General features: G+C 36.1%; 1 non-coding gene across 1 annotated transcript; it reads right to left on the reverse strand.

Moving 5' to 3' along the window:
• Positions 1-410: 410 nt before the first annotated feature.
• On the reverse strand, positions 411-521 carry LOC132351352 (U6 spliceosomal RNA). The gene has a single exon (XR_009498290.1). It is a non-coding gene; the product is annotated as a U6 spliceosomal RNA (small nuclear RNA).
• Positions 522-13,042: the final 12,521 nt, after the last annotated feature.

Here is a 13,042-nt window from a genome sequence, read left to right on the forward strand (position 1 = left end):
GGACAAATGTTGCTAATGTACCTTAGCGCCTACAAACCAAATGAAAGAAGACAATCAATCCAATTAAAATTTGACAAAGCATTCAACAGGCAATTCCAGAAAAAAAAGTAAATCATCAGCAATATGAAAAGATTCTCAACCTCAATGGTGTTCAAGAAAATTCAAATTAGTACAATAAAGAATACAGCATTTTGATCCATTAGACTGTCAAAAATGAAAAATACTGGTGAGATTATCAATATGGGTTGTAATGCTAATTTCTACAGCCTTTCTGGAAAGTATTACAACAATATGTGTTTTAAAATTCACATATCCCTCAACCCAGCAATCCTATTTTTTGTAATCTCTCCTACAGAAAGATAACACCAGTACATAAAGAAATATGTTCAAGGAAATTTATTTATTTATTTAAAAATATGGAATGCTACATGAATTTGCGTGTCATCCTTGTGTTGGGGGCCATGCTAATAATCTTTTCTGTATGGTTCCAATTTTAGCATGTGTGCTGCTGAAGCTAGCACTCAAGGAAATTTATTGTGGCCTGGCTTTGTAGAGGCAAAAAGATGCACCTCACCTGAAGAAAAATAAGAATTTACCATGAGCTGCATCAGTAGAAGACAGTTGATATATTATGGTACCATGGAGTATTATGCAACTTTTGAAAGAACGAGTAAGATATGTCTGAATCAATGGACGTTTCAAGTTCTTAAATGTCTACTTGAGGACTGTGTTTACTTAGGCAACAGAAGAAACAATTTGTATTTCATCTATTACATAAGGAGTAACCTGTGGAAACCTGAGTTAATTGGCACCGTATTTCTTTTTTTTTCAGTTTTTTAAAATTGAAGTATAGTTAATTTACAATGTTGTGTTAGTTTCAAGTGTACAGAAAAGTGGTTCAGTTATATATATATATTCTTTTTCAGATTCTTTTCCATTATAGGTTATTACAAGATATTGAGTATAGTTCCCTGTGCTATACAGTAGGTCCTTGTTGTTTACCTATTTTATATATAGTTTTAAGTATATGTTAATCCTAAACTCCTAATTTATCCCTCCTCATGCCCTTTCCCCTTTGTTAACCATGAGTTTGTTTTCTATGTCTGTGAGTCTATTTCTGTTTTGTGAATAAGTTCATTTGTATCATTTTTTAGATTCCACATATAAGTGATCTCATATGATATTTGTCTTTCTCTGGCTTACTTCACTTAATATAATCTCGAGGTCCATCCATGTTGCTGCAAATGGCATTATTTCATTCTTTTACCATATTTCTGATATATTCCTGTGATGTTTTAGCATTCCTTACAGAGTGGCATCTCAGGCAACTGTCCAGCTGATCTATCTCTTTACTGGGCTCAAGATGCTAGTGATTTTAGATCTGACAATAGAGGAGTAGCTCTATTGGAACAATCCTACCACAGGTAGTGTGATAAACTCTGGGAAAAACAAACAGAAACAACAAGTACCTAAATGCTCTAGAGAGTAACAGGAAGCAGGCAGACACTGAGGGGAGTCAACATTTAGAAGGGAACAGCACTGGGTTTCTCAGTTTTATGGCTTTTTGCCAGAGAGCCGGCCCCAGTCTGTGTCCTGTGAGGCAGCTAAAATTCAGGTAGATCATACACAGTCGAACTGTTTTTTTTTTTTTTAATGAAATAAAGTTTAAAAAAAATTTATAATAGATACGATTACAAGGAGGCTTAGATAGACTTAATTTAATAGGCATAAATGACTGTTTAATTTCCCCCCAAATCAACAGGATCAGCTAATATGTTTGCAGCATTTCACTCTTGCTCTGTATCCACAAGTTTATTTCATCTATCAACTTCTTTTTGGTGGAGGCAAGCACGCATTGATTTATCTGTTATGCAGCAGTTGTTTATGAGAAGCCCTTATAGGAGCCGTGAGTAGTTATGGACTTTACTATTAGTAGAATCAAATAGATAGCAAATATTTTGCTATCTGCCACTGATCAAGAATAAAAAATCAGGGAACAGAAATGTCATGCTATAATTTCCGATAGACTATTAAATATTTAGAAAGGTGTATTAAAAATAGAGTCTACGGGCTTCCCTGGTGGCGCAGTGGTTGAGAATCTGCCTGCTAATGCAGGGGACACGGGTTCGAGCCCTGGTCTGGGAAGATCCCACATGCCGCGGAGCAACTAGGCCCGTGAGCCACAACTACTGTGCCTGTGCGTCTGGAGCCTGTGCTCCGCAACAAGAGAGGCCACGACAGTGAGAGGCCCGCGCATTGCGATGAAGAGTGGCCCCCGCTTGCCACAACTAGAGAAAGCGCTCGCACAGAAACGAAGACCCAACACAGCCAAAAATCAATCAATCAATAAATTTAAAAATAGAGTTTACATATTTAAGGATAGAGTCACATTGTGCATGTATGTGAAATGGATTAAACTATTGGCAGACTGCTGTTAAATAAGAGCTCAGATTCTTACATCAAGTGCAGTATAAACCAACAGTTTCAATTGCCTATTAATAAACAATATCCACATAATAGAGCTCATCGATATTTGGTAGTAGAGGTACAGTCAAACTGTTTTGAAGACTCAAAAGATACAGCAGCTGGAAAGGGAGGGGCATTGTCTCAGAAAGGAGAGAGCAAGAGAGGGGAGCTCCAAACCCTACCCAAACCTCTGCTGAATCTTTTTTTTCTTAATTTAGCCAATGCTCCAAATTACTATGTGATGACACCTTTGATTCTATAGACCATCTACCAAGACAATATTAGTTGGCAAAAGAGATGATTTTAGATGGTACATGGACAATGCATTAAATGACATTTAATTACATAATGAGAAAATTATTCCCTTCAATTCTCTTTTCGTCCTTGAAGTTAAATCAAACAGAAAGTTTCATTCTGGTGTGGGTGTGACTTGAACCCCTAATATCTGCTAATCTACCTTTTCAACAGAGAGTTGGCTGCAGGCTAAGGACCTTCCAGCATTTGTGTTTTCTTGATTTTATGGCAAGGGATACTGTTTTTCCATTTATGGTATTCATATAAGGCTTTCATTTTAAAATAAACTTAAGTAAACAAATGACTCAAATAAAGTATTAAAAGTAAATAAAGCAGGTGAAATGCAGCCATGACAATATTTGTGATGGTGTTTTCACATGATTGAAGTTTGGGAAACACTGTCCTGAATCTTCTATTTTGAAACTTACTTTAAAACAATGGCAAACATTGAGATACTTTGTGCTCTTATCACAAAAATTCTCAACTTCCCTTCCTAGGCTGGGGACTCACCTGGGATGGAGTTTTCATCAAGTCATACAGAAGGGAGAAAAATAATATAATGTGGTGAATTTTTAACAACACCACATATATTCAGTTTAAATTTTTTTTTTTTCTGAAATCATACTGTTTCTACTTTTTTGGTGTTAAAATCCCCTTCCTTTCTTGTGAAATGATAGTGATAATATTGATAGATTTTGTTTTGCTTTTTAATGTCCTTACCTAAAAAAATTTTAAGATTGGAAACAAAAAAATTGTACTGATCCAGAAAACACAACATTTGGGTGCATTGCTTGTCACTCTCTTTTCACGGTATGATTCTTCTCAGTCACCTAGCAGTCTTGAGTATTTCAGGAAGGGTGATATGGTCTGCTAACTCTTGAACTACACCTATATGTGGCAGACTCTGTGCAGCCCAGCTAAGGGTAAAAGAACTGGACAGAGAGTTCTGCTGTTACTCACCACAATGGAGAAGACAGATTTGGCAGTTTGAGTCCAGCCAAAATAACTCCCTACTTTAGAAAAACACTTTTCAGAGGCAGAATAGAACTCAGAGTCTCTACAAGTATCTTTTACAATGTCTAGGGTACCATCCAGTATTACTAGGCACATGAAGAAATAGGAAAATGGGATCCCCATCAGGAGAAAAGGCAGTCAGTGAAAACTGACCCCAAGATGTAGTACATGTTGAAATTAGCAGACAAGAGTTTTCAAACAGCTATTATAACTATATTCAAGGATGTAAAGAAAGGCACACTCAAAGTGATTGAACAAAGAGAAACTATCAGGAGAGAATTGGACATTTTAATAAAGAAATTGAAATTCTAGAACTGAAAAATTCATTGGTTGGGCTTAAAAGCATTTTGGAGACAACAGCAGAAAGAGTCAGTGAACTGACTATAGATTAATAGGAATTATTCAATCTGAAGAAAAAAGACTGAAAAAAAAAGTGAACAAAGACTTAAGTGCCTATGGGATAATACCAACAGGTCTAACACATGTGTTAATGGAATCCCAGATGAGAAGAAAAAAAGAATGAGGCAGAAAAAATATTTAAAGAAATAATGGATGAAATTTCCCCAAATTTGGTGAGACACATAAAATTACAGACTCAGGAAGCTTAGTTGACCTCAAGCAGAATAAATACAAAGAAAACCACACCTGAGCTTATTACAGTCAAGCTGCTGAAAACCAAAGATAAAGAGAAAATATGTAATTTAAGGTAATTATTAATATGTAATTATTAATATAATGTAATTATTACATTTAATGTACTTAATATTAATGTAATTATTAATATGTAGTTCTACCATTTTATTATTTATTTACTGTTTGTTCCCTCTGTATTTTGCTCTTCTGTTCCTCCTTTCCTGACTACTTGCATTTATTAGCTATACTTAAGAATTCCTTTCCAATTTATTTATTGACTATTTAGCCATACATTTAAAAATTAACTTTTAGTGGCTGTTCTAGGGATGAAAATATACTGTGCATTCTTAATTTTTTACAGTCTGCTTAGAGTTGATATTTTACTGCATCTCATAAAATTTAAGAAATTTGCCACTATTTAGAACCATTTACTCTCCCCTCAGCCCCTTACTTTATGTTATAGTTGTCATAAAGATAACATGTACATGCATGTAATATGTATATCCACAAGCAGAATCTGCTTTCTGACCATAATGGATCTAAATTAGAAATCAACAATAAGATAGCTTAAAAAAAATCAAATATTTGGAGAAGAACTCACTTTTAAATTACCCGTGGCTCAAAGAAGAAATTACAGGAGACATTAGAAAATATTTTGTACTAAATTATAATGAAAACAGAACATATAAACATTTGGGAGATGCAGCTAAAATATTGAATGGGGGAAATTTATAGCTTTAAATGTTTATATTATACAAGATGAATGGCCTAAACTCATACTAAGTTCACAGACACCCCAAAACACAGCACCGGACGTGGCCCTGCCCACCAGAGGGACAAGATCCAGCCCCACCCACCAGAACACAGTCTCCAGTGCCCTCCCACCAGGAAGCCTACACAAGCCACCAAACCAACCTCACCCACTGGGGGCAGACACCAGAAGTAGGAACTACAAAACTGCAGCCTGAGCAAAGGAGAACCCAAACACAGTAAGTTAAACAAAATGGGAAGACAGAGAAAGATGCAGCAGATGAAGGAGCACGGTAAAAACCCATCAGACCAAACAAATAAGGAGGAAATATGCAGTCTACCTGAAAAAGAATTCAGAGTAATGATTGTAAAGATGATCCAAAATCTTGGAAATAGAATGGAGAAAATACAAGAAATGTTTAACAAGGACCTAGAAGAACTAAAGAGCTAACAAACAATGATGAACAACACAATAAATGAAATTAAAAATACTCTTGAAGGAATCAATAGCAGAATAAGTGAGGCAGAAGAATGGACAAGTGACCTGGAAGATAAAATAGTGGAAATAACTGCTGCAGAGCAGAATAAAGAAAAAAGAATGAAGAGAATTGAGGACAGTCTCAGAGACCCTGGGACAATATTAAATGAACCAACATTCGAATTATAGGGGTGCCAGAAGAAGAAGAGAAAAAGAAAGGGTCTGAGAAAATATTTGAAGAGATTATAGTCGAAAACTTCCCTAACACGGGAAAGGAAATAGTCAATCAAGTCCAGGAAGCGCAGAGAGTCCCATACAGGATAAATCCAAGGAGAAACATGCAAAGACACACATTAATCAAACTATCAAAGATTAAATACAAAGAAAAATATTAAAAGCATCAAGGGAAAAGCAACAAATAACATACAAGGGAATCCCCGTTAGGTTATCAGATGATTTTTCAGCAGAAACTCTTCAGGGCAGAAGGGAGTGGCAAGGCTTATTTAAAGTGATGAAAGGGAAAAACCTACAACCAAGATCACTCTACCCAGCAAGGATATCATTCAGATTCAATGGAGAAATTAAAACCTTTACTGACAAGCAAAAGTTAAGAGAATTCAGCAACACCAAACCAGCTTTACAACAAATGCTAAAGGAACTTCTCTAGGCAGAAACACAAGAGAAGGAAAAGACTTACAATAACAAACCCAAAACAATTAAGAAAACGGTAATAGGAACATACATATTGATAATTACCTTAAATGTAAATGGATTAAATGCTCCAACCAAAAGACATAGACTGGCTGAATGAATACAAAAACAAGACCCATATACATGCTGTCTACAAGAGACGCACATCAGACCTAAGGACACATACAGACTGAAAGTGAGGGAATGGAAAAAGATATTCCATGTAAATGGAAATCAAAAGAAAGCTGGAGTAGCAATTCTCATATCAGACAAAATAGACTTTAAAATAAAGACTATTACAAGAGACAAAGAAGGACACTACATAATGATCAAGGGATCAACCCAAGAAGAAGATATAACAATTGTAAATATTTATGCACCCAACATAGGAGCACTTCAATACATAAGGCAAATACTAACAGCCATAAAAGGGGAAATTGACAGTAACACAATAATAGAAGGGGACTTTAACACTCCACTTTCACCATTGGACATATCATCCAAAATGAAAATAAATAAGGAAACAGAAGCTTTAAATGACACATTAAACAAAATGGACTTAATTGATATTTATAGGACATTCCATCCAAAAACAACAGAATACACTTTCTTCTCAAGTGCTCATGGAACATGCTCCAGGGTAGATCATATCTTGGGTCACAAATCAAGCCTTGGTAAATTTAAGAAAATTGAAATTGTATCAAGTATCTTTTCCGACCACAATGCTATGAGAGCAGATATCAACTACAAGCAAAAAACTGTAAAAAATACAAACACATGGAAGCTAAACAGTACGCTACTAAATAACCAAGAGATCACTGAAGAAATCAAAGAGGAAATCAAAAAATACCTAGAAACAAATGACAATGAAAACACAATGACCCAAAACCTATGGGATGAAGAAAAAGCAGTTCTAAGAGGGAAGTTTATAGCAATACAATCCTACCTTAAGAAACAAGAAACATCTCAAATAAACAACCTAACCTTACACCTAAAGCAATTAGAGAAAGAAGAACAAAAAAACCCCAAAGTTAGCAGAAGGAAAGAAATCATAAAGATCGGATCAGAAATAAATGAAGAAGAAATGAAGAAACAATAGCAAAGATCAATAAAACTAAAAGCTGGTTCTTTCGAATTTGGGTCATTTGTTGAGACGTGGATGGACCTAGAGTCTGTCATACAGAGTGAAGTAAGTCAGAAAGAGAAAAACAAATATCGTACATTAACGCATATATGTGGAACCTAGAAAAATGGTACAGATGAACCAGTTTGCAGGGCAGAAATTGAGACACAGATGTAGAGAACAAACGTATGGACACCAAGGGGGGAAAGCGGCAGGGGGGCGGGGGGGCGGTGGTGGTGGTGTGATGAATTGGGCGATTGGGATTGACATGTATACAATGATGTGTATAAAATTGACGACTAATAAGAACCTGCTGTATAAAAATAAATAAATAAATAAATAAAAGCTCGTTCTTTGAGAAGATAAACAAAATTGATAAACCATTAGCCAGACTCATCATGAAAAAAAGGGAGAAGAGTCAAATCAACAGAATTAGAAATGAAAAAGAAGTAACAACTGACACTGCAGAAATACAAAGGATCATGAGAGATTACTACAAGCAACTATATGCCAATAAAATGGACAACCTGGAAGAAATGGACAAATTCCTACAGAAGCACAACCTTCCGAGACTGAACCAGGAAGAAATAGAAAATATGAACAGACCAATCACAAGCACTGAAATTGAAACTGTGATTAAAAATCTTCCAACAAACAAAAGCCCAGAACCAGATGGCTTCACAGGCGAATTCTATCAAACATTTAGAGAAGAGCTAACACCTATCCTTCTCAAACTCTTCCAAAATATAGCAGAGGGAGGAACACTCCCAAACTCATTCTACAAGGCCACCATCACCCTGATACCAAAACCAGACAAAGATGTCCCCAAAAAAGAAAACTACAGGCCAATATCACTGATGAACACAGATGCAAAAATCCTCAACAAAATACTAGCAAACAGAATCCAATAGCACATTAAAAGGATCATACACCATGATCAAGTGGGGTTTATCCCAGGAATGCAAGGATTCTTCAATATATGCAAATCAATCAGTGTGATACACCATATTAACAAATTGAAGGATAAAAACCATATGATAATCTCAATAGATGCAGAAAAAGCTTTTGACAAAATTCATCACCCATTTATGATAAAAACTCTCCAGAAAGTGGTCATAGAGGGAACTTACCTCAACATAATAAAGGCCATATATGACAAACCCATAGCCAATATCATTCTCAATGGTGAAAAACTGAAACCATTTCCTGTAAGATCAGGAACAAGACAAGGGTGCCCACTCTCACCACTATCATTCAACATAGATTTGGAAGTTTTAGCCACGGCAATAAGAGAAGAAAAGGAAATAAAAGGAATCCAAATCAGAAAAAAACAAGTAAAATTATCAGTGTTTGCAGATGACATGGTACTATATGTAGAGAATCCTTAAGATGTTACCAGAAAGCTACTAGTGCTAATCAATGAATTTGGTAAAGTAGCAGGATACAAAATTAATGGGCAGAAATCCCTTGCATTCCTATACACTAAAAACGAAAACTCTGAAAGAGAAATTAAGGAAACACTCCCATTTACCATTCCAGGCAAAAGAATAAAATACCTAGGAATAAACTTACCTAAGGAGACAAAAGACCTGAATGCAGAAAACTATGAGACCCTGATGAAAGAAATCAAAGACGATACAAACTGATGGAGAGATATACCATGTTCTTGGATTGGAAGAATCAACATTGTGAAAATGACTATACTACCCAAAGCAATGTACAGATTCAATGCAATCCCTATCAAACTACCAATGACATTTTTCACAGAACTAGAACAAAAAATTTTACAATTTGTATGGAAACACAAAAAACCCTGAATAGCCAAAGCTATATTGAGAAAGAAAAACGGAGCTGGAGGAGTCAGGCTCCTTGACTTCAGACTGTTCTACAAAGCTACAGCAATCAAGACGGTATGGTACTGGCACAAAAACAGACATATAGATCAATGGAACAGGATAGAAAGTCCAGAGATAAACCCATGCACATATGGTCACCTTATCTTTGACAAAGGAGGCAAGAATATACAATGGAGAAAAGACAGCCTCTTCAATAAGTGGTGCTGGGAAAACTGGACAACTACATGTAAAATAATGAAATTAGAACACTTCTTAACAAAAATAAACTCAAAATGGATTAAAGACCTAAATGTAAGGCCAGACAGTATAAAACTCTTAGAGGAAAACATAGGCAGAACACTCTATGACATAAATCACAGCAAGATCCTTCTTGATCCACCTCCTAGAGTAATGGAAATAAAAACAAAAATAAACAAATAGGACCTAATGAAACTTAAAAGCTTTTGCACAGCAAAGGAAACCATAAACAAGACAAAAAGACAGCCTCAGAATGGGAGAAAATATTTGCAAATGAAGCAACTGACAAAGGATTAATCTCCAAAATATACAAGCAGCTCATACAGCCCAATATCAAAAAAACAAAGAACCCAATCCAAAAATGGGTGGAAGACCTAAATAGGTATTTCTCCAAAGAAGATATACAGATTGCCAACAAACACATGAAAGAATGCTCAACATCATTAATCATTAGAGAAATGCAAATCAAAACTATAATGAGATATCATCTCACCCCAGTCAGAATGCCCATCATCAAAAAATCTACAAACAATAAATGCTGGCGAGGGTATGGAGAAAAGGGAATGCTCTTGCACTGCTGGTGGGAATATAAATTGATACAGCCACTATGGAGAACAGTATGGAGGTTCCTTAAAAAACTAAAAATAGAACTACCATATGACCCAGCAATCCCACTACTGGGAATATACCCTGAGAAAACCATAATTCAAAAAGAGACATGTACCACAATGTTCATTGCAGCTCTATTTACAATAGACAGGACATGGAAGCAATCTAAATGCCCATCAACAGATGAATGGATAAAGAAGATGTGGCACATATATATAATGGAGTGTTACTCAGGTATAAAAAGAAACGAAATTGAGTTATTTGTAGTGAGGTGGATGGACGTAGAGTCTGTCATACAGAGTGAAGTAAGTCAGAAAGAGAAAAACAAATACTGTGTGCTAACACATATATGTGGAATCTAAAAAAAAAAAAATGGTTCTGAAGAACCTAGGGGCAGGACAAGAATAAAGATGCAGACGTAGAGAATGGACTTGAGGACACGGGGAGGAGGGAAGGGTAAGCTGGGACAAAGTGAGAGAGTGGCATGGACATATATACACCACCAAATGTAAAATATATAGCTAGTGGGAAGCAGCCACATAGCACAGGGAGATCAGCTCAGTGCTTTGTGACCACCTAGAGGGGTGGGATAGGGGGGATGGGAGGGAGGTGCAAGAGGGAGGGGTTATGGGGATATAGATATACAAATAGCTGCTTCACTTTGTTGTATGGCAGAAACTAACACAACATTGTAAAGCAGTTATACTCTAATAAAGATGTAAAAAAAAATAGTGACTCCAAAAAAAAAAAGATGAATGGAATAAAAAACAATGGCCAAATGTTCAACCTTAGGAAACTAGATAAGAGCAAAGGGAACCCAAGGTAAATAGGAGGAAGGAAATAATAAAGAGACCAAACCAATGAAGTAGAAAACAAATGACAGAAAAATTAAAAGCAAAAGCTGGTTCTTCGGAAAGACCAATAAAATTGATAAATATCTATTTAGACTGATAGAGATCGAGAGAGCAAGACTGAGAGATTGAGAGAGAGAGAAAGAGAAAAGACTCCAATGACCAATATCAGAAATAAAAGAGGGGCTATCATTACAAATCCTACAGACATTAAAAGGATAATAAGGAAATATGAGTGACTTCATATCTATAAATTTTTAAAACTTAAATTAAATGGACAAATTCCTTGAAAAATACAATTTACCAATACTGGACAAGATGAAATGTGAAACATGAATAGCCCTATGTCTTTTGAGGAAGAACTGGCTAGCTAAACCTGACAAAAGAAAATTTAGGCTTGGATAGTTTTAGTGGTTAATTCTATTAAACGTTTAAGAAAGAAATAATAGCAGTTGTTCTCTATTAGAAAATAGAGGGGAAAGGAATACTTACAAACTTGTTTTATGAGGCCAGATTAACCCTGATACCAAAAACTAATAAAGAAATTACAAAAAAGAAAATTACAGACCAGTATCCCCCATGAACACAGATGCAAAAATCCTTAACAAAATATTAGTAAATTGGCAACATATAAAAAGGATGATACATCATGACCAAGTGGGGCTTATCCGAGGCATTCGAGGTTGATTTAACTGTCTAGGAGCTTATGGTAGATTTATGGGAAAGAACTACAAAGTTGAAACATCAGATTAAGGAAAGAATTTTCTACAGTTGCTTTCTTTCACTAATAGGGGAAAAAAATAAGTGGTCAGATATAGCTAAAAACCACCAGACTAGGAATCAAGACTAGAATTCTAATCCTGGTTCTGCCTCCAACTCAATGTATGATATTAGAAAGGTCACTTTGCCTCTCTTGGCCTTAGTTTCCACATGGGTCCAATAATGACCTCTTAGGGTCTTTTCCAGCTTTAACATTCTAAGAGTGTATGAGGCCAAGTCCTAAACTTTTTATCACAGCTGCCTAAACTTTCTGCTTCAGCGCCTCAGAAGGAAGAAGTAGAAAACGTGCAAGATATGCTTTCATGCACAAGTGAAGGCACCATCTGTGTGAGACTTGAAGTGCCGAGGACTCAAGGGGGACCCCTCACTTGACAGCACCCAAGTATCCTCAGGAAGTAGTTTTAACTTACTCTCCGAAGTCATCCATTATGTCATTGTGTCATGGAAAGACCATGGACATTGGGTTTAGACTGAGTTGGGTTTGAATCATAGTTATACTAACTATTTGAATGACCCTGAAAAAACTAACATCTTTGAATCTTAGTTTCTTTATCTCTGAAGTGGAGATAACACCTATGATTCAGAATTATTGTGAGGATTAAACTAAGATAGTATAAGAAAGTTCATGAATTATAGTTGATGCTCAATAAATGTTAGCTTCCATTCCCCTATCAGTAAAGAATTAGGTTTGGTTACACATAGCAGAATACACAAATAATCATGGCTCTAGCAAGACAGAGATGTGTTTATTTCTCTTTCATGTAAAAGAATTTGAATATGGGAACCCTGGATTTCATATGGAAGCTCCATGGTCAGTAGGGAACTAGATTCTGCCCATCTTTGTTCTCTACTGTCCTTAGTGTGTGGCTTCCATTCACGTGGTCACCTCAAAATCTAAGAAGGCTGTTGGATCTCCAGCCATCCATTCACATTCCAAGAAGGCACTAAAAGAGAGAGAGAAAGGCAAAAGGGATATCTGGCAGCAGAATTAAGCACACTGTAGAGAACTTTTTCTTGGATGCCCCAGCTAATGACTTCCAGTTACATCTTGCCAGCCTCTGCCTCCTCATCTTGTCAGCATCTTGTCGCAACAGAGGCTGGGGAGTGGAATCTTTTAGTGGGGCATATTGCTGCCTCCAGATAAAACTGTGATTTTGTTACTAAGGACAATAGATATTGGGTGTACAACCAGCAATCTCTACAACACTCCTTTTTCCTGTTACTAAGGTCACTTTTGGTTTGGAGATCATGGAATTGGCAT

This window comes from Balaenoptera ricei, chromosome 16 (assembly GCF_028023285.1).
Source record: "Balaenoptera ricei isolate mBalRic1 chromosome 16, mBalRic1.hap2, whole genome shotgun sequence".
NCBI classification, from domain to species: Eukaryota; Metazoa; Chordata; class Mammalia; order Artiodactyla; family Balaenopteridae; genus Balaenoptera; species Balaenoptera ricei.